Raw genomic sequence first — 27,311 nt, 5'->3', positions numbered from 1 at the left:
ACCAAAGGAATCCTCCGGGTGACGTCTGGGAGGCAGCCTGTGACAGCTTCTCTGGATCAGAGCAGGTCAGAGGCTCCCCAAGGGCCTTCCGCAAGATGGGCATGCTGGAAAGCCAGGTGCATTTGAATGAATGGAGGGCATATTTAGACAATTTTGAATATAGTTTGGAAATAAAATAAGCACAAGGAAGTGGAGGAAAAAACAAATAAATGGGACAATGGAAAATATGGGAGATTATGGGAAAATACTGTGTGCGTAGAACAGAAAAATAATCAGTACATCTTACATGGCTCACATTTGAATGGTATTGAAATATGTTATGGACTGAATTATATGCTCCTCCCCAATTCCTATTTTGAAGCCTTGGTCCCCTAGTACCTTAGAATGCAACTGTATTTTGGAAAGAGGGCCTGGCAAGAGGTAATTCAGGTAAAATAGGGTCATAAAGATGGAAACTTAATCAAGTATGACTTGTGTCCTCGGAAGAAGAGAAGGAGACACTAGGGATGAGAGTACACATACAAGAAGAGGCCAAATGCGGGCACAGTAAGAAGGCAGCCATCTATAAGCTAAGAAGAGAGTTCTCAGGAGAAGCCAAATCTGTCATATACCTTGATCTTGGAATGTTAGCCTTGAGAAAAGCGAGAGAAAAAAATTTGTTTTTAAGCCACCGTGAGGTGGTCTTTGTTATGTCAGCTCTAGCAAACTAATACAAAATATAAAAGTAGTAGAAAGGTAGAAAAATAATTTTTTAAAGAAAAAACTAATTTAGGACTGTCCGAAATCCTCATTTTTCCAAGTAGGATGTTAACAGATAATGCATCAAACTCAATATGCATAGGTAACACCATTAGCATGATATTTGGATTCTAAACTGGAAGGAAGGAAGGAAGGAAGGAAGGAAGGAAGGAAGGCAGGCAAGGAGGGAGGAAAGGGAGGAGCAGAAAAAGGAAGAAAGAATAAGGAAGAAAGGAGAATGAAAAAGAAAGAGAGAAAGAAAGAAAAGACAGAGAAAGAAAGAAAGAAAGAAAGAAAGAAAGAAAGAAAGAAAGAAAGAAAGAAAGAAAGAAAGAAAAAGAAGGAAGGGAGGAAGACAGCTGTGCTGCCAGATCAGAGACATTGACTTTTTCTTATCAGCCAAGTTGCTTTCCTGCCTTCTATATACCTGTATACCTCAGCTTCTTTATCTGTAAAATGTTTTCAATGCTTTTGTTAAAAAACCTTTTTTTAATGTTTATTTTTGAGAGGGAGAGAGACAGAGCATGACCGGGAGAGGGGCAGAGAGATGGAGACATAGAATCCAAGGAAGGCTTCAGGCTCCACATTGTCAGCACAGAGCCGACACAGGGCTCAAACTCACAAACCGTGAGATCATGACCTAAGGCGAAGTTGGACGCTTAACCGACTGAAACACCCAAGTGCCCCATCTGTAAAACGCTTTGAAAGCCTATATCACAGAAAAGGGCTTACTGAATGTGTTAACAGATAAGTAGAGCATTCTGAATAAAAATAGTTAATAATTGCCCAAGTATTCTCTTGTGGCTGCTTCTTATATTCTCGTCCTTAAAGTATAAATGTGATACTTATATAATTATTAAGTCCTCTGTGTCCTACTTAAAGCCTGCATAAGGTAGCACCCTAGGGACAAATGACTGTACACTTTAGGGAGGAGGTCAATTCAGGAAAAACTAAAATGATGTAGATGAAAATGTCTCAAAGAAAACTGAAGGCGTAAATTCCACTGAGGTGTGCCCTCTGGTGATAATTTATTTTATTGCATATATTCTCAAAGTACCTGTAAAATTACACTTTCTCTACTTAATTCCTGTCTCAACCCTTGTAAATGTGCAGAGACTACAACTGAGATTACAATATGCACTTGACTCATAAGACATATTCTCTGGACAGGCAAAATTAACCTTCATCAATCAGTTTGAGAACTGGCTGCCCAATTACCAATATACCTACCTAAATTTGACACTGATAAATATATAAAAATTCATCTTTGGAAATGAGAAAAATGGTTGGTAAAAAAGAAATAATTCTGTTGTCTAAGAACTTTTTCAATTTCTACTTAATTATCATAACATTTTTGTACATTAAGCATTATTAACATTCTTTTATATAAGACAGAGATCAGTTTCTGATTTTTAAGTGATAACATTACAATATCCACCAGAATTCCTGGGGCAGTTTCAATGACTGGATTTTATTTATTTATTTGTTTATTTGCAATTTGTGTACTTCTTTTTATTTTAGGGAAAAAGAGTGAGGGGGAAAGGGAGGCAGAGAGAGAGAAACAGTGAATCCCAGGCAGGCTCCGTGCTCAGTGCAGAGCCTGATGTGGCCCCCATCCCACCACCCTGGGATCACGACCTGAGTCGAAATCAAGGGTTCCGATTCCAAACCCGAGAGACTGGCCTCCTTAACGTTTCTGTTGGCATTTTTCCTAGGGGTTTGGTGAAATGAGGATGTGGGGAGGCCAGATGGAGGCTACTGTTGTATTGCAGGTGAAGAATGCTGTAGACCTGATCCAGACTGACACCAGTGGATTACAAAGTGGAGATATATACACTGGCGATTGATTGCCTGTGGAGAATGAGAGAGTGCAAGGAGGCTCCAGGTTCATGATTTGGACATTTGGGTGATTTGAGTTGCCATCTGGAGGTAGGAAAACACTACAGAAGAGTAGGTTTGGGGAGAAATTGAAGTTAAATATTGGTCACATTGGGCTATTATACTGGATTTCATTGAGAAACCCCAGCAGAGAAGTTCAGTACGCAGTTGGAAATCCTGACATTTATGGGATAGGTCTTAGCTAGAGGTAGTGAGTAGCCATCGCAATACAAAGTAAAGTGATTGGACTAGATGAAATCCCGATAGGATTTTGACAAAGGAACAGAGAAAGGCACATGGCCCTTTTAAATATTCTGACGCTACACAATTGCCAAAGGGTCTTCCTTTGCTTATCCTTCAACCAGAAAAATAAACCAATGCATTATACGTGAATCTATTCCTGTTGCTTTCCAAAACAGTATAAATACACCCACATGTGGACACCCTCACACAGGCACAGACACTATTTCTGGTTCACTCTTAAGGGAGTAACAATCAAGAAGCTACATAAGTTGGTGGAAAAAGACCTAAGCTCTTTAACCAGATTGTTGGGGTTAGATCCACCACTTACAAGATTGGGTTCAGGGCTGGCTGTAGAATGGCTATAATATTAATGTGGTGAAAACTAAGTAACTTAATACAAACCAGGTGCTTAAAATACTGCCTGGCACTTGGAATGCACAAATGACATATCAGCTATTACTATTGTGAGTGGTAAATTCCTTCATCTGCGACACGGTAGAGAAACTAGATGCATATCTTGATATGCAGAAGGCTGAACATATTACTCATGACACTGTCTTAAAAAATATTATTTCCATATCAAATATATTTTCTGGACCAAAAGACTTAAAGAATCATGTTTTTTTGTCTCTTCATTTCTTTTTTAAAAAAATTTTTTAACGTTTATTTTTGAGAAAGAGAGAGAGAGCATGAGTGGGGAGAGGCAGAGAGAGAAGGAGACACAGAATCTGAAGTAGGTTCCAGGCTCTGAGCTGTCAGCACAGAGCCTGATGCAAGGCTTGAACTCATGAACCATGAGATCATGACCTGAGCCAAAGTAAAATGCTTAACCAACTAAAGCACCCTGGCGCCCTGTCTCTTCCTTTCTTAACAAGAAGCCATTTGTCATTACCTCTTTCACTGCTCCAAAACTATTTCCAAATGTTATCAGTAATCTGGTGTTCAACAGTGAAGTAGTTTCTATACGAAACTTTAGGGTTTTTTTGAGCTTTTGCGAAGTTGATCTTGCCAACTGTTCTCAGAAAGCACCTTTCAGTCTGACAGGTTAACTTTTCCCCTCTGAGAAGTGGGTGATTCCCAGATTTCTTTCCCCAGCTCTTTTCTCTGTTGACACTTTTGTTTCCTTATCCCAAGTCTCCTTATCCCAGAACAGGCTCCGACAGACAGTTACACCCTGTCGCACTGCATGGATATTCTTGGGAGCAGCGTGTGAAAGCTGACCCAGACTTCCCAATATGCTTAACAGCAAAACCTCTTGGTTAGGATAGACAGGAAGCTCTGATATGTTCTACCCAGGGCTCTTGGCGACTTTATTCACACAGAAGCTGAAAACTATCAGAGGTGTATTGCTAGCCCTGGCTGGTCTTTTTCCTGATCTCATAAACACCAGCTAGGCGTCTCATTTTTTTTTTTTAATTTTTTTTTTAACGTTTATTTATTTTTGAGACAGAGAGAGAGACAGAGCATGAACAGGGGAGGGTCAGAGAGAGGGAGACACAGAATCGGAAACAGGCTTCAGGCTCTGAGCTGTCAGCACAGAGCCCGACGCAGGGCTCGAACTCACGGACCGCGAGATCATGACCTGAGCCAAAGTCGGCCGTTTAACCGACTGAGCCACCCAGGCGCTCCAGGCGTCTCATTTTTAATAACTCATGCATGAGACTTTTTATGGCTTTCACTACATGTAAGGCCCTAAGCCAGAAGCCTGGAGTACAGAGATCGCATTTGGAGCCCCCATCGTCAGAGAACTGACAGTCCAGAGAATGGAGAAACATAAGCTATATAATTTAAGGACTTACTCAATGTGGATGGCTGTCCATTCAAGGAATAAGATAAAACAAATTGCTTCCTCAACCTAGGTCATCAGGCTCCTAAGCATTATGATTCTCAAGTTTTTTCTTTATCTTCCCAGGAACATACTATTAATATACAAATATGTAAGCCTAGGAATTTTTTGTTTTTTTCATTTATGTTACAATACAAACATGCTATGTCCTTTGCTTTAACACTTAAGTATATCTAGAAATATTTTTGATATTTGCATATGTAGATCTATTTCTTCTATCATTTAATTAATTTATTTAACTTTTTTAATGTTTATTTTTGAGAGACAGTGTGTGTGAGGGGGGGAGGGGCAGAGAGAGAGAGGGAGACACAGAATGTGAAGCAGGCTCCAGGCTCTGAGTTGTCAGCACAGAGCCTGACACTGGACTCGAACTCATGAACAGAGAGATCATGACCTGACTTGAAGTCAGACTCTCAACCAACTGAGCCACCCAGGCACCCCATACTTCTATAATTTTAAAACATTCACTGCCTCCTTGATATAAAGACAAATGAGATGTACTTGTGGTAGAGGTGTTTTGTTTTTTGCTTTGTTTTCAAAGAATCAGTCATGTAATATTTTTATTTATAAATATTAGAAATGCAAAAACAATTACAATACCTTCTGCAACTTTTCCAGGAGAAATGGGGAACCGCAAATACAATATTATAATTTTAGAAAACAAGGGTAAATGTCTTATGGTAGTTGGAAAACAAAAACAAATATACCATGGTTCTTGGGATCAGAGTATCCCAAGAACTAACCCGGGATTATATAATATTCTAAATGCAGTTACAGTCACTGCACATAGGCAGAACCCCACTCCATCCGTCAAAACTTAGCTTTGGCTTCAAGACTGCTAATGCCACTAAAGGGAAGCAAGAAATTCTTCTCTACCCTCAAGGTCCTTCAGCTGGACTAAGAATTAAACTTAACATGAGACAGATTAACAGGAGGAAAAAAAAAGCGTGCACACAGAGACCCAATATTAAAAATGAAACATAAAGAAATAGCAAAGGCGGGCACTTTTTATACATTTTAGACAAAGAGGCAGTAAATTTGTGAGGAGTTGGGGGCACCTGGGTGGCTCATTTGGTTAAGCATCCAACTTCTGATTTCGGCTCAGGTCATGATCTCATAGTTTGTGAGTTTGAGCCCTCATCGGACTCTATACTGACAGTGAAGCTTGGGATTCTCTCCCTCTCTCTCTCTTCCCTTCCCCTGCTCACTCTCTTTAATTTAAAATTAAAATTAAAATTAAAAAAAATAAAGGGGCACCTTGGTGGCTCAGTCGGTTGAGCATCCGACTTCTGCTCAGGTCATGATCTCATGGTTTGCCAGTTCCAGCCCCAAATCAGGCTCTCTGCGGTCAGCACAGAGCCCACTCCCTCTCTCTCTGCCCCTCCCCTGCTTGTGCTCTCTCTGTCTCTCAAAAATAAATAAACATTTAAGATAAATAAATAACTTTTTGAGGAGTTGACAGGACAAAGAAAACTTATATTTGAGAGTTTCAATTAGTAAGAAATTCTAAACAGAATTTGGGCTAAGGTAGTAAATTAGTGAAAAGTAACAAGGGTTCTTTATACAGCCTTTTTGGCTCTAAATTTCCCATCTTTGGTGATAAGTATGGCTCTTTATCTCCTGGTACAGGGAATGAGAGGGAATCTTTTACATGGGAGATTAATTTCCTGCTTTCAGGGGCACAGGAAGGTGTGAGTGTCCTTCTTGCATGGCTGTGTTTTAATTGGCTATTTCTTTATTTATTTTTGAGAGAGAGAGAGAGGGAGGGAGAGTAAGGGTTAAATTGTACTACAGGGCTAACGCTTAGCTTGAAAGATAACAACTTTGTTCTGACACTGAAGGTCAAAAGATAACAGCCTTGCTTTTACTCTTGTAAATCATACTCCATACTCTTGTGAATCAGGCTTTACCAATGAAGGAAACAAAACCTCAAAAAAAGAGCATCAGAGACAAGGTCAAGGAGATCCACTGGTTGCAACTTAGTGGCAGAAAGTCTAAAATAATCACCTCATTCGATAACTGTTTCTGACTCATCTGGCAACTGTTTCTCTGTTCTGTTCCCAGATAATGATAAAACGATGTGATCGGCTTTAAAAACTCTGTACCCCGGCTGTTCGAGGCCACGCTCTCATCAAGAGTGTTGGTCCCGATCGGTCGGCCTTGCCTCTCATTGTAATAAACTTTGTTGCAACTGTCACTGGTGCCCGTAGCATTCTGTTTCAGGAGTCGTATGGATGCAACAGGAGAGTGTGTGCGTGTGAGCGAGCGACTGAGGTGCAGAGCCTGGAGTGGGACTTGTGCTCACCTAGAGCAGGGCCTGAGTTTACAAGATGTGAGATCATGACCTGAGCCAAGTCAGATGCTTAACTGACTGAGTCACCCAGGTGGCCCCTCTTTTTTTTTATTTTAGAGACAGAATGTGAGCAGGGTTGGGGGTGGGGAGAGGGGAAAGGGGCAGGGAGAGAGAAAAGGAGGGACAGAGACAGAGACAGAGAGAGAGAGAGAGAGAGAGAGAGAGAGAGAGAGAGACTCTTAAGCAGGCTCCACAATCAGCTCAGAGCCCAACATGGGGCTCAATCCCATGATGGCCCTGGGATCATGACCTGAACCAAAACTGACAGTCCAACTGAGCCACCCAGGCGCCCCTAAGTAGCTTTAATGTGAAATAACTAATATGCCATTTGATATATTTTGGGGTGGCTTGCCCTGGCTCCTATACCACAAACACACCAAGTGAGTATCAAATGGTTTATTACTCACATAGTGAGACTCTTTGTGAAGAGCATTGTGGCTACCAATCCAAGATGGCTTGAGAGAAGGGACAAAGATGACCCTCTGGGGGTTCTTTTGGTGGTTGAGGAGAGGCACTGGGGGTAAGAGCCTCTGCAGCAGGGACTTTCTTAATTAGAACCACCTCACCAAGTCCAGTGAAGGAACATCCAGTCTGTCCTAACAGCTTATCCAGGTGCGGGGCAGGGGGTGGAGCCAGAGGGGTAAGGGTTAAAAGACATCAGCTTCAAACATCAAAAATGAACTCAGACTCTTTAATGCAAGCATTTTCCACTAACATAGGGAGAACACGGAACAGACAGAATGATTTACAAGGTGGTTCAGGATTCATCTTTGACTAGACTTATCGTAAGCGATTTTGAAGACGGCCCAATGGAAAAATAAGGCATAAGTTTTTCTGAAAAAAATTCACTGAACGTATATAAATGTGAATTATTACTCAAATTGTAAAACGAAATTTCTCCTAACTCATAGTCCAGAAAAATGCCAATGTGCTTGAGGTTTACTGAATCCTCTGTGCCATCCGTACTGGTCCAGAACTGGATTTGCCAGCAGCCATTGTTTGGCACTGGTGATATAAGAGCCCTTCTGGGGAAAGACTCCTTACACACACCCAAGAACCATTCGCCTAGGCCTCTTATTTCTACCTGCCAAAAATGCCTGCCAGCATCAAATCCCTCACAACTCAGGACAGCTGGGTAAGAAGTAAATGTTTGGGGATTACGAGCACCACTCGGTTTCATCTTTTGAAATGTTGCTGTCTTCCTATCTTGCGAGATAAGAAGGTTGTGATGGGCAGTTTCGGGATCTAGGGTCAAATCGACCTGAAATGTGCTGATCATTTTCTGCAGCCCAAAATACTGTGGGGGGAGACTGCAAATCTCCTTCCTTAATTTATATGAAAAGGCTGCTGGGGTCTCTAGGTGTTCCTACATGTTGTGGATACTTTCAATGCCGGTCAGTAAATCTAGGTCTGTCTGCAAACACTTCTCGGTTATTGCACTAAGCAGACTCCTGAGTGTGGAATGGTAGTCTGACATCTGGTTTTTGCCTTCAATTACTTTTTCTTGAACACGGTTCTCTTCAATTAATAACCTAATATGAATTGCACCCTGCTCCTTTACCAAGAAATGCCTAAATTGTTCAAATTCAGAGTGCAGTTTTGTATCTTCGGTTTTCGACCTTCCATCTCAACTGAAATAATTTTGAGACTTGCATTTTTAACCCCTTTTCGGCATCTTCAACCTGCTTCTTCAGGGGCTCAATGTAGCTTTTGAGCTTCTTCCTGTGGCGGGCCGCAGCTTGCTCAATGGGCGTCAGGGGGTGGTCCTGGTGGTCGGAGGAGGCTTTGCACTGGGGACACAGCAGCTCCAGGTCCTTCTCACAGAACAGGGCCAGGACCTGATTGTGCTTCTCACACAGGGGTCTCTCGTCCGGCAGTTTCCTCTTGCTCCTGGCGCCGGGAAGCTGCCGAACAAAACCAGTCACATGACATAACTGCGTGTTCCTCCTGAAGTTCCTGTCGGGGCAGTGGTGGAGGCAGACAGGACAGGGGAGGATGTGCTGGAGATCCTCCCAGCACTGCTGGATGCAGTGGAGACAGAAGTTGTGCCCGCAGGCAATGGTCACTGGGTCTCTCAGGTAATCCAGGCAGAGGGGGCAGCTGGCCTCTGCGTGGAGCTCAGCCAGGGAGGCTGCAAAGGCCATTGGGTGGTCAGGGTGTGTGTCTGAGGAAACTCCCTTCAGAAAGGCCTGGATCTCTGGGAGCTAGAAAAGTCAGCAGCCGATGACTCTTCGGCCTTCTCTCTGTTCCTTCAAAAGCTGCCAGGAGGTGCAGGTTTCCCGGATGTGCAACACACTGTAGCCACTCGAGCCTGTTTCCGCTCCTTTCCCTTCAGCTCTGCAGCAGCTGCCAGGAGTTACAGCCCCCAATCAGTCTCTGCTTCTGGCACTTTTGTAACCTTTACTCAATGGCTGGGAATCGAAGCTTGCTACGTAATCCTCTTCTAAGGAAAGAGCCACAACTCCAGGTGGCGATGGAAATCAATGACGTGTGGACACAATTAGCAAAATCCAGATGCGAGCAAGTCTGTGGGACAATTCACCAGGTTCCTTCAAGAGAATAATGAGGAAAAAAAGAATATATATTAAAGAGATAAGGAGCACATATATCATTGGCGATGTTTTATGAGGTTTATTTCCTGTACTCCAACACATAAAAATTAAAAAAAGATAATTGTAGTTATTTGCATAACTAATAGTGATATTTGATGATTTTAAAAAAGGGGAATAATGTGGTTTTGTTAATGAAGAGACTCTACATATACTTGAAAGAGACATAGTTTAATATTTACTTATAAACCCTATGATATCTAGGATTTGCTTGACAATAATGAGGGATAGGGAAGAGTGGGGGCATAATTACTGGGTGCATACATGAGATGTTGGCTGAACTGTGCCCTCCCCAATTCATGATTAAGCCCTAACTCCCAGTACCTCAGACTGTGACCCTACTTTTTAAAATAATGCTTCTTTTTTTTAAGCTTATTTATAAGTAATCTCTACACCCAACGTGGGGCTTGAACTCATGACCGTGAGATTAAGAATCACACGGTCTTGGGGCGCCTAGGTGGCGCAGTCGGTTAAGCGTCCGACTTCAGCCAGGTCACGATCTCTCGGTCCGTGAGTTCGAGCCCCACGTCAGGCTCTGGGCTGATGGCTCGGAGCCTGGAGCCTGCTTCCGATTCTGTGTCTCCCTCTCTCTCTGCCCCTCCCCCGTTCATGCTCTGTCTCTCTCTGTCTCAAAAATAAATAAACGTTAATATAAAAAAAAAAAGAAAAAAAAAAAGAATCACACGGTCTTCTGACTAAGCCAGGCAGGCACCCCTGTAACCCTATTTTGTGGTAAGGTCTACAAAGCAACGATTAAGTTAACCATGAGGCTGGTCAGGTGAAGCCTAATACAATATGACTGGTGTCCTTACACAAGGAAGAGATACAGGTATGGGCAGGCGTACAGGAAAAGCCAGGTGAGTAGGAGGCCGTCTGTAAGCCAGTGAGGCCTGGGGAGAAACCGAAGCTGATGCCACTTTGATCTTCAACCTCCAGCCTCTGAATTGTGACAAAACACATTTTTGTTGTTTACGTCAACTGGCGTGTGGTGTTTGGCTATGGAGCCCCAGGAAACTGACACATTGGGTTCATTATACTATTTCTCGATTTTATAAGCTTAGCATGTTCTATATAAAAACATTTTTTAAAAGGCTAACCATTGTTTTCAGTGTGCACTGCCCCTTCCTAGCCAAGCCAGTCTTTCTCTTCCTTCTTTCAGCTGTAACCCTTATAACTCTCCCCTCCATCCCAAAGTGTCAGATCCCTTCAGCCTGTCTCCCAGGGAAACTTGAGATTCAGGCAGACTTAGGGGTGCCTGGGTGGCTCAGTCGGTTAAGCCGCCGACTTCGGCTCAGGTCATGATCTCACGGTTCATCAGTTCGAGCCCCACGTCGGGCTCTGGGCTGATGGCTCAGAGCCTGGAGCCTGTTTCGGATTCTGTGTCTCCCTCTCTCTGACCCTCCCCCGTTCATGCTCTGTCTCTCTCTGTCTCAAAAATAAATAAGCGTTAAAAAAAAATTAAAAAACACAGGATAAAGGGCGCCTGGGTGGCTCGGTCGGTTAAGTGTCCGACTTTGACTCAGGTCATGATCTCTCGATTCTTGAATTCAAGCTCAGAGCCTGTAGCCTGCTGCAGATTCTGTGTCTCCCTCTCTTTCTATCCCTCCCCTCTCCCCTCCCCCCCCCCGCTTGCTCTCTCTCTCTCTCTCAAAAATAAATAAACATTAAAAAACACAGGATAAAAATAGAATTCAATATGGCAAGGTGAATATCTCATAAAAACCTGCTAATTATTTTAAGTGGCAATAATGGCATTAGACATCACTTAAAAATGATCTTCTAGGTGATATACAAGGAACTGTCTGCAGATGAAATCTGAAGATGCCTAGGGATTTGCCTCCAACTGATAGCACAGGAGAATTGCTGGGACTATACGTAGATTGGAAATTAATTTATAATCGTACACGGAGGTGTCCTGGTACATGGGAATTCATTATAATTTTTCCTACTATTATAGGTAAATGAACTGTTCTGTAATTAAAGCTTTTTTCCCTAAAGGCTAATCTTCCCTTTCTAACCTAGGCAACTTCTACCTTTGAGCTTTCTCTCCATCTCAAAGCCCCCTGGTCCCTGCAGTCCTCTCCTCTATGATCCTAATCCGCCCACATGCTCTTTCCATCCAACCACCTCAGCCCCACCCCCACCTTCCCTGGCCACACTCCTCTAACCCCACAGAAATCTCCGGATTGAGGCTGAGGAAAGGTCTCACTGCCTGGATGTTGTGAGGGTCTGATTTCACCTGTGTCATCTGGGGCTAGTTGCTTGATCCCCAACCCTTTCAGGGACACCTGAAACAAGGGTAACTATCCTCATCTTCCCTTTTTATTTATGTGTAAGTACAAATACAAACCGAGATCAACCTTTTAGATGTTTTGGTTTTAAATAATAGGAACTTGGCATGACACAGAGTTCCACTGTTTGTAACGCTCTTCCCTTAATTGGCTTGCTTCATTATCGATTTCCTGATTATTCTTAACATGGTCCTCAAAATTAGATTAATATTGGATAAAATCATGTTAAAATCCCTGGCACACCTAATAAATCTTGTGATTATCACCCAAAGAAATTCCGTATAGTTGATCACAACATAAAAAGAAATTGGGTGTATATGTGTCCATATGAAAGTATCAGCAAATACTTAATTGATCTTCAGTTAAGTAATCACACACATATATAAACACTTCACCAAAGTTCACCGGTTAAGAAAATTGAACCGCAGGGGCACCTGGGTGGCTCAGACGGTTAGGCGTCTGACTTCAGCTCAGGTCATGATTTCATGGTCCGTGGGTTACAGCCCAGCATCAGGCTCTGTGCTGACAGCTCAGAGCCTGGAGACTGCTTCAGATTCTGTGTTCCCTCTTTCTGCTCCTTTCCTGCTCCCACTCTGTCTCTTCCTCTCAAAAATAAATAAACATTAAAAAATTTTTTTAAAAAAAGAAGAAAATAGAACTGCAATGAGCACGGCGTCTGGCACACAGCAGGTGCTCATCAGAAGCCCCTGGGACTTTCCCACACCTCCCTCAGGTGGGGTCCAGGTGAGGAGCCAATGTCCAGTCACATGCACACCCACAGCTGCCCCCTTCCCCTACTGACTCCTTCTCTGAACCCACTAAATTATCCACTCTGCGGGCTACAAAATCTCCTGTAAATGAACCCAACCGAGCGCTTCCGGACCTGTCTGAAGCCTCCCAGATCACTGCAACTCGGTCAGTTCCCGAATTCCCGCCCTCATCCACCTCGGTGAGGCGGCCGCGCGGGCCACCCCAGTCCCTGGTCTGCAGCTTGCTCGCCCGGCCCTTGCTCCTGCTCTGCTTCGCCTCTCCTTCTGGTCCCTTCCCTGAGTGCCCGCTCACCTGTGGCCCGAGACACGCTTGCGTGCCCACTGCAGGATCAGGTCTTCGCTCTGTGCTGGGTTGGGAGCTGTGCTGAGTTCTTAAGGCCTCAGGGGCCACTGTAGGCTCCACCCACCCGGGACTGCAGGCTCCTCCCTTCCTGGCCTAGCACTTAGTCTTGCCCGCTCTGCGTGGGAGGATGCAACATAGTCCATGTTCTCTGTTAACTGTTGTGTTAAGAATCTGACTCGGTTTAGCTTTATAATCTTGTAGGGAGTTTCCCATCCTTTGTCCGTTTGGAAAGACCCCAGGTGCAATCAACCTCAGGGAAATGACAGGCTCCTGACACTCCCCATCTTCCTCTCTGATTGCATCTTCTGGGCAAAAGCTAGATTTGATGGTCCTTTGTTCCCACCTCCTTCTACTCCTGTACTTAAACTCCCCTCTAATTCCATCAGTGATCAGGTTTCTGGATCCACTGAATGCTTTGAAAAATCCTCGTGTCGTTTCTCTCAATTAGATGCATGATTTGCTGAGCAGATGTGGCTTTTTCTCTGTCAGCCTATTCTAATATCTTCAGCCCTTTAAAGGAGGTGTTTCCAGAAACTGTCCTTTCTCTGTTTTCTAATTCACAAACTCATTCGGTAATTCTCAACCTCCACAGGCTCATAAGCAACAGACAAGCTTTCAGTAGCAGCTTCTTTCTTTGTGCTCATTCAGGAGGTAGAGGCTTTTTAAGGAGTTTGATGGATCTTTCCCAATAGTCTATACATAATAAAAGCAAATATTTATATGCTTTATATGTGTTTTTGTATAGAACATTCTTCTTTGTGTATCTCCAAATGACAGCAACCTATATATTCAATGGCTATGCTTCATCTGTTTTTGTCCTGTATGAGCACATATATTTCATTTTTAAAAAATATTTATTTAAGTAATCTCTACACCAAACATGGGGCTTGAACTCATGACCCCAAGATCAAGAGTTGCATGCTTTTCTGAGCCATCCAGGCACCCCACATATACTTCATTTTAAAATGTGTTGACATTAAAAAAAATTTTTTTTAATGTTTATTATTTTTGAGAGACAGAGGAACAGAGAGCAAGCAGGGGAGGGGCAGCAAGAGAGAGGGAGACACAGAATCAGAAGCAGGCTCCAGGCTCTGAGCTCTCAGCACAGAACCTGACATGGGGCTTGAACCCACAGACTGCAAGATCATGATCTGAGCTGAAGTCAGTAACTTAACGGACAGAGTCACCCAGGTACCCTAAAATGTGTTGGCATTTTTAAATAAAAATAAAATAAACTTTTGGGGGCACCTGGGTGGCTCAGTCAGTTGAACGTCTGGCTCTTGATTTCAGATCAGGTCATGATCCCAATGTCATAGGATCAAACCCCAAGTCAGGTTCTGCACTGAGTGTGGAGCCTGCTTAAGATTCTCTCCCAAAAAAAAACAAGCCAGAAAACAAAACAAAACAACAATAATAAATACAAATAAAATGTGTTGGCATTTTAAAGGAAAAGCCTCAATGGGAAATATTATAAATATGATGAATGTTTTCTGAAGAACCCCTTCCCCCCCAAAAAAGAACCCCTTCCTTCCCCATTTTCCTAACATGAAAGAAGCTTGAATTTCATGCTGGGGAGCTGGGGAAGATGGTTCTTTGGAACAGTAGTCCGCATCTCCTTGGTTTGCTTTGCTTTCCTTGCTTCTCGACTTATTGGCCTGTCCCGAGGTGAGCAGGACTAGCCTGGACCCTTTTACAGACTTAGCAAGCCAGCCAGGTCACAGCCAGCTGGCCTGCATCAGGGATTCCCTAGCAACTGTCAGGACAATTTGTTCCAGGGGCTTCCTCTTGGACTTGACTTCTTTGAATAGCCCCTGCACTAGGCTGCTGGGACAAGAATTCAACAAACTGTGAGTTGATGGACCCTAAAGTAGGGTAAGTCATTCCTGCATGTACAACCAGAAACTCCCTTCCCTTCTGTACTGGCTTTTCCTTGGGGAACAAAAGATGTTTGTTTGCATTTGTCCTGGGCACCCTGCTGGAGAGGGGAATCTTCATTGGAGTTTTACCCATGTTAGATTTGTTTCCTAAAAGGGAGATATTTGGAAATTGGGCTTTAATGATCTCTACAAATATTAGTGACTCTTAGCTTTCTTCCTCCCCTTCTGTTTTCTCCAAATAGAGGGGTTTGGTTTGGGTCTCTTAACAGGTTTAGAAAGCCATTTAGTTCAGTTGGTGAAAATCCTACTTTTGGCGAAGAATGAATATTCACAGAGATACTCTGGGCTTCATTTTGTTTGTTGATGCAGCTTGTGGTACTTTGGACAAAACCAACCATGTTTTTTTTTTTTTAATATTTATTTATTTATGGGGAGAGAACAATGGGGGAGAGGAAGAGAGAGGGGAACAGAATCTGAAGGGGCTCTGTGCTGATCGGCTGACAGCAGTGAGCCCGGTGTGGGGCCCAAACTCACGAAGAGAGAGATCATGACCCGAGCTGAAGTCAAACCAACTAAGCCACCCAGGTGCCCCTAAAACCAGCTATGTTCTAATTGGAAAATGGGAAATGACTAATTAATGGATCCATAAATTGTAATGCTATCTTGCAATTAGGTTTGTTTTGTAAAAAAGAGATATTTGGAAATTGGATCTTTAATGTCCTCTCCAAAAATATTAATGAAATAAAGGCTAGATTTGGTTTATATCTTGTTTGTGTATATGTGTCTGTAAAAGTTTTAAATGTGAGATATTTTCTCTATTGCTCAAAATTAATTTGGAAAGGAGCTCTATTTAATTGTTTTTAAAGCAAGTGCTTATAAAAATTGGGCATTTTAAAACTCAGAAAGACAGAAACTAACCCAAATGTTTTTCAAGTTCACATAATCTGGGATGATGTTTGGAGAACTAAAATTCAAAGGTGTTGATTTAATTAAAATAGACATGTCTTTAGAGTTATCAGCATTAAATATAAAACTTTCATTTTACCAAAGTTGACTAAATGTCAAATAAACTCATGTTGTCTTTGTTGTAATTTGTCAGCACAAATGACTTCAAATGGTGGTTAATTTTTTCTGCCTCACAAAGTTTTCATGGGTAATTATGTTTTTTCACTGTTTATTTATTTATTTTGAGAGAGAGAGCCCAAGCAGGAGCACAAATGGGGAGGGGGGGGGGTGCAGAGAGAGAGAGGGAAACAGAGAACCCCAAGTAGGTTCTGCACTGTCAGTGCACAACCTGACTCAAGGCTCCATCTCAGGAACTGTGAGATCATGACCTGAGCTGAAATCAAGAGTCACCTGGGTGGCTCAGTTGGTTAAGCGGCTCAGGTCATGATGTCACAGTTCGTGAGTTAGAGCCCTGAGTCTGTCTCTTTGCAGACAGCTTGGACCCTGCTAAGGAATCTGTGTCTCCCTTGTTCTTTGCCCCTCCTCCACTTGTGTGTGTGCGCGTGTGCTCTCTCTCTCTCTCTCTCTCTCTCTCAAAAATAAACACTAAAAAAAAAAAAAAAAAAGAGTTGGATGCTTAACCCACTGAGCCACCAAGGTTCCCCTTCATGGGTAATTGTTAAGAGCAAATATGTTAAATAAATAAAAAGGTTTATAGGTAGATTTTTAAATAGCTTCCAAAATCTTTGGTGACCTGAAACTTTGAAGTTTTGCTAGGTTAAATGGTAAATTCAGTTGAATTCATTGGATATATAAGTCTTTTCCAAATAAAATAAAATACTGAAACATTCATTCCTGAACATAGGTTTATCTGCTTTTGGCTTCTTATTACAGAGAAACTAAAGACAAATTTAGGTCTGCTGGTAAACATGTTTTATGCTTTATTGAAAGTTGTACCATGAAAAAACACATTTCTAGAAATTAAGAAATATCTCCATAAATTTTCCAGAGTTCTAAAGAATTCTAATGGTTCAAAATTGGTTACTATTTAGTCTTCACTGGAGATTAAGGTTTTAAAAGTTAAAATTCCATTAAATGTGATTGAGACTGTGAGAAATGATAAGGAAAGCAACTTTGTATGCAGGGAAAATAGGAGGTTTGTAAGAAAGCTATAAGAATGTGAGAATACATTTTTATCGAAGGGGGAAAAAAGTGATTTTGTCCTAAATTGAGACTGATTGTTTAGAGAGGGAAGCCTTATCTAATGAAAAAGAAAGCTGTAGAAAGTTTGTGAAGGAGAACCTTTGGAAAAGAATGGTATGTGTGCATGGTCAGGACTGAATAAAATTGGAGTCAATGAGTATTAACAGTACACTAGTAAGAGATTGGAATTTAGTTTTTCTCTCTGTTAAGATGACAATGTTTCCTTGGACTGTTGGTTTACTCTCAATAAGAAATTATGAACAAAGGGTGATTTTGTTTTTGTTTTTGTCTTTGTTTTTGTTTTTTAATCTACCCCAGAACAAAATGTCTATGTTTTGTCTTCATCAGGTCTTTGATTACTTAAGAAAACTAAATCTTCTCAATATTAAAGGACCTAAGTTTTGCTAACAACTAGATATCCTTCTGTAGAATCTCTTATTGCCACCTGGGCTAAATAGATAATTAAACATTAAGTTTCATAATGAGCTATAATCCTACTTAGGTATGTGCTTTAATCTGATTTTTTAAAAACTTTCTCATAGTTTTTTTTTTTTTTTAATGTTTATTTATTTTTGAGGGAGAGAGAAAGAGACCGAGTGCAATGGAGGAGAGGCAGAGAGAGAGGGAGACAGAATCCAAAGCAGGCTCTAGGCTCTGAGCTGTCAGCACAGAGCCTGATGCAGGGCTCGAACCCACAAACTGTGAGATCATGTCCTGAGCCAAAGTAGGACATTTAAATTTTTTTTTTCAACGTTTTTTATTTATTTTTTGGACAGAGAGAGACAGAGCATGAACGGGGGAGGGGCAGAGAGAGAGGGAGACACAGAATTGGAAACAGGCTCCAGGCTCCGAGCCATCAGCCCAGAGCCTGACGCGGGGCTCGAACTCACGGACCGCGAGATCGTGACCTGGCTGAAGTCGGACGCTTAACCAACTGCGCCACCCAGGTGCCCCCAAAGTAGGACATTTAACCGACCCAGGTGCCCCACTTTCTCATAGTTTTTTAATTAAATGTTTATTTATTTATTTTTCGAGAGAGAGAGCACAAACAGGGGAGGGGGACAGAGAGAGAGAGAGAAACAGAGAGAATCCCAAGCAGGCTCTATGCTGTCAGCATAGAGCCCAACACAGAGCTCGATCTTGTGAACCTTGAGATCATGACTTCAGCCAAAATCTAGAGTCGGACAGTCACTTAACCAACTGAGCCACCTAAGTGCCCCTAAACTTTCTGATATTTTTAACAAACTTATGAAAAAATTCAAATTCTAAATAAAGTCTTTTTAACCAATTAGGCTTGTTTATTTTGTATGTTAAGTTACATGGGAAGCATTGTCAAAGAAATGATGATAAATCCTCTTAGCTTATATTGTGTGGGTAAATGCTGTAACTATTCCAAAAATTATATAAAATTCCTCAAGTTTTAATGTGCCCTGATATAAGGTAATCACATGTACTCCTAATTGTTAAAATGCTATGTGTCACAAAAATAACCAAATTTCCTTATCAACTACAATGTAATGAAATCCCATCAGATTTTTAACCATGGCCATTTTGAAGCTTTTGTCATTTACAATTATTATTTCACGCTGATACACTTACAAATGTGTTTCAGTTTTAAGGAGATTCATGAAAAAGGACTTTTGACAAACACAAGATTCTCATATCTTTAAGATCATAAAACTAAACTAAGAATTTCCAGAACTAATGGAAAAACTGCATTCAAACAGAACAAGAGGGGCACCTGGGTGGCTCAGTCAGTTGAGCATCCGACTTCGGCTCTGGTCATGATCTCACAGTTTGTGGGTTCAAGCCCCACGTCGGGCTCTGTGCTGACAGCTCAGAGCCTGGAGCCTGCTTTGGATTCTGTGTCTGTCTCTCGCCTGTTCACACTCTCTCTGTCTTTCAAAAATAAACATAAATTTTTTTTTTTTAAAAAGAACACGAATTAGTAACATTAGAACAAGAATTAGTAACAAGAATTAGTAACAAGAACAAGAATTGAGAAAGATGATTATGGTTTTTATTACTCTTGTCTGAAACATTGACAGCTTTCTAATGTTTGCTTTTCCAGTTTAAGGAAACTGGAAAGTAAACACATTGACATGTTGATGATTTCTCCCTACCTGAACCATCCAGAATTCAGAAACTCTCAGTGAGTATTCTTTCATGGCAATTATAGTTTTTTGCTTAAGTTCAATGAAAATCTTCTCCTTGTAAAAGAACACCATTGAAAACATTGGTTAGATTACCAAGGCTTTGACTGGAATGTCATATTTGAGAGGCATGCAGAGACTCAGATATGACCAGACACCTTTAAAGAAATAAAGTTGAGTTTGGGAGCCAATAGAACCCCTCAGAAATTTTGGCTTGATACATTGCTTACAGAACTCCCAGCAGCCTTACCAAGTGAGTAAAGAAGGTAACTTCTTGGCAAATGTAGGAATCTCAGGATATTTTGGAGACCTCTAGAAGGGAGGAATTTACCCAAAGCTATAGGTATGGCAAGTATTTGGATTGGCTTCTGGCCTTGGGAGGCTATTAAAAAGTTCAATCTGAAATTCCTTATTCAAATGTTCTGGCAGGGGTGTCTGGGTGGCTCAGTTGATTAAGCATCAGACTCTTGATTTCAGCTCTGGTCTTGATCTCACAGTCGTGGGATAGGAGCCCTGTGTCTGGCTCCACAATGAATGTGGAGCCTGCTCAGAATTCTCTCTCTCTCTTCCTCTGCCCTTCCCCCAGTGGCACATGTGTGCCCACTTTTTCTCTCAAAAACAAAAAAACAAGGTAAAACAAAAACCAAAAAAGATTCCAGCAAAGCAGAATGAAAAGACCTATGTGGTATTCTTGCCACACTTATGTAAATAATTAGGCCAGGTGTGTTAAAATTAAATTTATTTTACAAATAAATTAGTCTTAATCTGGCTATCTGATAAATAGGAGGGTGATTTCAGAGAGAAAAATTATGTTTCAAAAACACACCTTTGTGGATGTTAGAGGATGTTAGATTCTAGTTCTGGTTGTCTTTGAGTGTTGATTGTTTGCCTATTAAACTGGGTTAGAACCTGAATTCTTCTTCCTACTTATCTAGCTATGACTCTCCAAACTAAGGTTTCCAATTTTCTCCCTTCTCTTGACTTGAAATCACTGACAACTAAAACTGCTGTCTTTCCTACATCCCTGCAAACTGAAGCTGGACAATGTGAGAGAAATATCAGAGAAATTGTTGCAATAGCTCCCATCACTCTGTGGGCCACTCAGAAGGATCACCAGAGTCATTGCCACTATGAACCAGAAAAATCCATCAGATTATGTCTGCCTGCACTCACTCCATCTGAGGATGCTTTGAGTGCAGCACCTAAAAATCCTCTTATTGGCAGCATTTAGACTCAGACACTAGATTTATAATTTGCTCCACGCTGTGTTTTTCTATTGTTTCCTTAGAAATGCCTCTTATTAATTACCCAGGTGCTTGCTGAACAAGGCAGAGTCTATACGATAGTTAAACATCACCTGCTGCACTTACGTTTTTTCCTCAGAAGAACCCATATTGACAAAATTAGACAACAGACTACTTGCCTCCAACAAACCTTGGAACGTGAATCAGAATAGGAAACTGGTTCTCAAGGCCCTTTCCCTGGATTCCTAAAAGAATTTATTTGATTTTAGGGGTGCCTGAGTGGCTCAGTTGGTTAAAGGTCTGATTCTTGATTTTGACTCAGGTCATGATCTCATGGTTTGGGAGTTCAAGCCCCACATCAGCACAGAGCCTGCTTGGGATTCTCTCTCTCCCTCTCTCTCTGCCCCTCTTCCTTGTGCTCTCTCTCTCTCAAAATAAATCAATGAACTTATAAAATAAATAAATGGAATTTAAAAAAGAGAATTCATTCAATTTTAGGGGGACAAATGCCTAGGGTTGCTTCTAAGACCCCAATGGCAAAAAGAGCGTTCTGGAATACTTCATAAGTCTGGTCAAATTGTTCTATTCCACAATTGCCTCTCTTTGACCCTGTCCAACAAGAAGCAGTCAGATGAGAGGTGATGTCCCCTTGTCCTGATCCCTCAAGATTATGGAACGGAACGTTGATGTTGGGGAATTATAACTTAGCATGACTAGCTCCACGTTGCTTCTGTTTCCTTGCTACTGTGCCCTGGAGCTTAGAAACTTCTACTTGGCCCTGCACATAGACATGTTGCAGCTAAGATTTGCAAACTTCTGCTTTTCACCGGAAATATATCTCACCCAAGGAGATAAGGGAGTACATGTAGAAATGACTATGCTATATTTAAGATTCACAGAAATGATATGACTAGATTCCTCTACAGTAAGATCAATTGACTAGAGACAAAGAACTTACACAGCTTCCTCAGATATAATCAGAGGTCAGCCATCTTTTGGCTCCCTCCCCTCCCCACTTGTCCTAACATAAAAGAAGCTCAAATTTCATGCGGGAGGGAGATGGTCCTTTGGGACAATAGTCTGCCATCTCACAAGTTTGCTGGCTTTCCAGATAAAGTCGCTTGCTTTGCCCCCAGCATCTTGCCTCTCGACTTATTGGCTTGTCATGTAGTGTGAACAGAGGAAGCTTGGACTTGGGTGACACAGCTACATTGTACTGACTAACCACGTTATATGCGCTGTTTCAAGTGTTTGTCGAAAAATCTAATTGAAAAATAAATAAATAAACAAACAAATAAATAAATATCTAATTGAATCCCTGTAGCTAACTTCTGAAGCAGCGACTATTATTATCTTCAATATACAGAACTGAGAAATGAGCTTACAATGGGTAACTTAGGCAAAGTCCAATATGATTGTGTTCTTATAAGAACAGGAAGAGGCATTGTGGTTGCATGGGTACATAGAAGAAGCCATGTGAAGACACAGGCATAAGCAGGCCATTGGCAAGCCAAAGAGAGAGGCCTCTGAAGCAAACGAACCCACGACACCTTGATTTGGACTCCTGGCCTCCAGAACTGGGAGAAAGTAAAGGTCTGTGGTATTTTGTCTGACCGCCTTGATGATTAATACAGGCATCACCACTCTTTTGAATACTGCTTAGCTGAATGGTGTGAATGCTATCACACTGTAATTTTATCTTATTTTTATTTATTATTTTTTAAGTAAAATAGCTATTGATTCGGCCCCTTGTCATGCCAAAATGTTTTGTACATATACCACTATAAGGAGCATGTCCTCTGTAACAGGTAAAATTGTACATCAAATTATATTTCATGTTACCTGATTATATAAAAAATGTAAAGCGAAAAAGATCTATCAATTCCTTTTAACGTTACTAGTAAACAATTCAGCAGTGGAAATGAAGCACAAAATCTTAGTAAAAGATGACACAGGGAGAGGGGTGCCTGGGTGGCTCAGTCGGTTAAGTGTCCGACTTCAGCTCAGGTCATGATCTCACGGTCAGTGAGTTCCAGCCCCGTGTTGGGCTCTGTGCCGACAGCTCAGAGCCTGGAGCCTGCTTCGGATTCTGTGTCTCCCTCCCTCTCTGAACTCTCCCTGCTTGAGCTTGGTTTCTCTCTCTCTCTCAAAAATAAATAAACATTAAAAATTTGTTTTTAAAAATAAAAAAATATGACACAGGAAGAGCAATAATGTAATTCTCATTTAAATTGTCATTATTTGCTATGAATATACAAAGACAAATTTCTCAAATGTTATATTCACTGAGATTCTGGCAATAGCTTCATGTAACAAGACACAGCATCCCAGGCCTGCCACTCATCTTGTTTATGGTAAGTCTCAGCTTCAATACGAAGCTGTCTAAAGAAAAAAAAAAAAAGTCAAAAGCCTGCTTTTTTTTACATGCTAAGTATCTCGGGAAGCATGCCATTAAACACAGCATGGATTTTAGGTAGCAAGAATAAGGAGTTAATAAAAGCTAAACCCGGCAGCCTAAACAAAAGGCATACAGAAATAAAATAACGAACACTGGGTGCGTAAAATTTTCCTGACTGGTTAAAACTCACAGCATAAAACATGCATTTTAGAACTTTTCGCTGTCAAGTGCAAAAAGTACCAGTGTCTATTTGCAATGATTCCTCTCCAAAGCCAGAGCGTAGTCAAAATTAATTCAAATGCTGTAACACATTCTAATGCTAAAAAAAATACAGTATCATCGAAGGGGAGATAAATCCCAGAGCTTTTGGGGCTTTGTCGTGCTGCAAAGGGCTGTCACTCTGATTCATTGAAAGCAGCAAATGACAAGAGTCCAAGGATGTCTAAGGGCAAGACCGCTGTACCCACAGCTCTGACCTCCCCATGAAGCATGGCTACTGTGTCCACAAACATAGGATGTATGAAGAGAAAAGGCACGCTACTCTGCTGGCTAAAGAGAGAGATTGAGAACCACCCCTCCCCACCCTAAAAGCTCCTTCCCTAGGTAAAAAAGTATTTAAGAGGAGAAAACTAAAATATGCTTATCTACAGAGTAAGGATTTTGAAACATCAATGTAATCCCTATTTCAAAATGTTAACTAGAGTCATCTGATCATTTCTGATTATATCTTAATGATATATCCAGATTCGATTTCTGTTGATTTATCATTAGATACTTCTAGTCAAAAATATTAACTTTAGGGGCGCCTGGGTGGCTCAGTCGGTTAAGCAGCCGACTTCGGCTCAGGTCATGATCTCGCGGTCTGTGCGTTCGAGCCCCGCTTCGGGCTCTGTGCTGACAGCTCAGAGCCTGGAGCCTGTTTCAGATTCTGTGTCTCCCTCTCTCTGACCCTCCCCTGTTCATGCTCTGTCTCTCTCTGTCTCAAAAATAAATAAAAACGTTAAAAAAAAATTTTTTTTTAAAAATTAACTTTATCCCCAAATATCTTAGCCAGTAGTGCAACTGCAATGTATTATCTCCCAGAGTCGTTAAGCACTGGAAGAGAAAAAAAAACAGATGTTCAAGCAGCAGGCAACAGTTACGGCCCTTTCACACAACGGCCTCTGAGTGACTATTGAACAGTCCAGGAATAATTGTAAAGACAAGACAATTCATGCATTTTAGTAATTATGTCATAATTTTCACAGTTGAAATTTTCTTAGACATTGCACTTTGTAAGGGAATCCTGATTTTTCTTAATGTTATGGTGAGTCAGGACTTGAACTAGGAGCCTTCTTTTTCTTCTCACTGTGTTTCTTTAATGTTTATTTATTTTTGAGAGAGAGAGACAGAGAGCGAGAGGCAGAGGGGCAGAGAGAGAAGGAGTTACAGAATCCGAAGAAGGCTCCAGGCTCTGAGCTGTCAGCACGGAGCCCGATGCGGGGCTCGAACTCACGGAGAGTGAGATCATGACCTGAGCTGAAGTTGGATGCTAAACCGACTGAGCCACCCAGACGCCCCTTCTCACTGTGTGTCTTATGGTTCTTTTTCTTTTTTGTTTTTTCTTTTTCTCATTCTTCACTGCTTTTCTTCTTTTTTGCTCATACTTCTTCTTATTTATTTATTTATTTATTTATTTTGCCAGGATATATTTTTATTTATTTATTTATTTATTTATTTATTTATTTATTGCTGGCGTATTTTATTTTATTTATTTTTAAAATATAATTTATTGTCAAATTGGCTAACATATAGTGTGTACAGTGTGCTCTTGGTTTTTGGTGTAGATTCTCATGGTTCATCACTTACATACGACACCCAGTGTTCATCCCAACAAGTGCCTTCCTCGATGTCCAGCCCCCATTTGACCTTCTCCCCCACCCTCCCATGTTAGTACTTCTTCAGTATGATCTGAGTCTGATAAGGACTCAGATGATAAAGGTTTATCTTCAGGATACATCTTTCTTTTTCTGCTGACTCCTTTAATGTCCTTTCCTTCTCAGTTGGATTCTTTGACTTCTTTTTCTTTGTTAAAACTATCCTTACTGTCCGATTCCGTTTCTGGCGTGGAGCTTTCAGAAGATTTATGTGAATGGTTCTTCTTTCTCTCTTTTTTCTTTCTCCTTGTTTTTTATCCTCATCTTCAGCATCTGAAGAACTGGTGGAAGAACCAGAGCTGGGTGAAGAAGACGACGAGTACCTACCAGATTTCTTCTTTTCTTTTTTCTTTTTCTGTCTGTTTTTGGATGAGCTCTCACTGCCACTTAATAATTTTTCCCTGTGTTTTTCTAGTTCTTTCTTCAAGTTCTCATTCATTTTTTCTTCAAATTCAGCCAATGTCTTAGGGCCTTTCTTTTTCTTCTCTAGCTGTTCTTTTCTTTTCATTTTTTTAATATTTATTTTTGAGAAAGAGAGAGACAGAGAGAACACACGCGCACACGCACAAATCGGGGAGAGGCAGAGAGAGAAAGGAAGACACAGAGTCTGAAGCAGGCTCCAGGCTCTGAGCTGTCAGCACAGAACTGGATGCGGAACTTGAACTCACGAACTGTGAGATCATGACCCGAGCCGAAGTCAGATGCTTAACTGACTGAGCCACCCGGGTATCCCTCCAGCTGTTCTTTTACTTCTTCCTAGGTAAGCCTTGATCGATTCAGATAATCTTGGATTGTTGGCCCTGAAGACTGGATTGGATCCCTGATCTGGCCACTGCTATCGGGTTCATACAGGCCACCCAATTGTCCCGCTTCCCCAGGGTGCAGGACTAAACACACGGTCAGACACCGAGGGAGCCAGAGAGGCGGCCAAAGTGGGTGCCCCGCAGGTCCTCTGTCACACTGCAGTTTTAAATTATAATCTCCTGATTACTAATAAACTTCATCGTCTTTTTATTTTTTTGTGGACTATTAATGATTTCTCTACTCTGATATACCTTCTGTAATATACTCATTTTTATATCAGGTTTTGTCTTAGCTCCAGCTGCTATAACAAAATACCATATGCCAGATGGCTTCCACATTTACTTCTCATAGTTCTGGCAGCTAGAAATCTGAGATCAGGGTGCTAACATGCTCTGGTTTTAGGGAGGGCCCTCTTCCTGGCTTGGTGATGGCCACCTTCTCACTCTCTGTGCGAATGGCCTTTCCAGGTGCAACAGGTTTCCCTCCTCTTATTGGAGGACTAATCCCATTGTGAGGGCTTCACCATCATGACCTTATCTAAACCTAATTAACTTCCAAAAGCCCCACCTCCAAGTACCATCATATTCCAAGTAAGGGCTCAACATTTGAATTTTGGGGAAAAACACATGTTCAATCTATAATAGGTTTTCTTTTTCTTATAGACCAATAAAAAATTTTGAAATGTTCTAGAAATTGGGGTGCCTGGGTGGCTCAGTCGGTTGAGCGTTCGACTTCGGCTCAGGTCATGATCTCGCGGTTTGTGAGTTCGAGCCCCGCGTCGGGCTCTGTGCTGACAGCTCAGAGCCTGGAGCCTGCTTCGGATTCTGTGTCTCCCTCTCTCTCTGCCCTTCCCCTGCTCATGCTCTGTCTCTCTCTGTCTCAAAAATAAATAAAACATTAAAAAAAAATGTTCTAGAAATGAATCTTTAATCATATACACTGCTGATATCATCTTTGATTTATAGCTTCCTTGTTTAGTCTTCATATATATATTTTTTATGAAAAAAAATTAATTTGATAGAATGTGTCCATTCTTTCCCTTAGAGATTACTTCTTCTCTTCTATTGAATATATTATTCCCAGTCAGAGTTAAAGAGAGATTCTCATTCATCAGTGAAATGACTGCCCCCACCCTACCCCAGTATATACTGGGTACATCTGACTCTGGCCAGGGCTGTTACATTGAGAAAAATGGAAAGCTTTGACTTTACTCACGTATGGCCAACACATGAGGCCAACTGTTGTTTCCATCAGGAAACAGCTACCATTGAAAAGATAGTTTATTATTTACATTTGTCAAGAGGAGAGGGCATACCACATCATGCAGAATCATGCAGGAATTACCAGGGCCTAGCTTGAGCCTTTATTGGAGTTTTCAAGGGAATGAATGGGTGAGGCAGCTGAACAGGTTTAGAATTGGTGCCTTCGGATAGGGGTGGTTTCTCTTTGTTCAGTACCTGGGGTGATTTCAGGGGCAGTGTTCAGAGCTTCAGGAGCCCTAATAAAAGTAGGCTTGATGCTGGACTGGTCTCAGAAGTGGTTGGTTTACATATCAAAGCCAGAGTCTCAGGCAAATTGTTTGTTCTCTCTAGGGATTAAGTAACCAAAGGAGAGGCAGTCCCTTCCTGGATACACACACACACACACACACACACACACAACGGAATATTATCCAGTCACTAAAAAAAGATTTAGTGACA

At 41.5% G+C, this 27,311-nt stretch overlaps 1 long non-coding RNA gene and 1 pseudogene across 1 annotated transcript; one reads left to right on the top strand and one right to left on the bottom strand.

The window, feature by feature from the left end:
• Positions 1-8,095: 8,095 nt before the first annotated feature.
• On the top strand, positions 8,096-22,571 carry LOC131506108 (uncharacterized). Its single transcript, XR_009258735.1, has 3 exons — positions 8,096-8,193; positions 19,168-19,248; positions 21,929-22,571. It is a non-coding gene; the product is annotated as an uncharacterized LOC131506108 (long non-coding RNA).
• A 1,392-nt stretch (positions 22,572-23,963) lies between these two features.
• On the bottom strand, positions 23,964-25,679 carry LOC131507987 (protein FAM133B-like; annotated as a pseudogene).
• Between the last annotated feature and the right edge of the window lie 1,632 nt (positions 25,680-27,311).

This window comes from Neofelis nebulosa, chromosome 3, assembly GCF_028018385.1.
Source record: "Neofelis nebulosa isolate mNeoNeb1 chromosome 3, mNeoNeb1.pri, whole genome shotgun sequence".
Lineage (NCBI taxonomy): Eukaryota > Metazoa > Chordata > Mammalia > Carnivora > Felidae > Neofelis > Neofelis nebulosa.
This window is presented reverse-complemented; position numbering and strand designations above follow the sequence as displayed.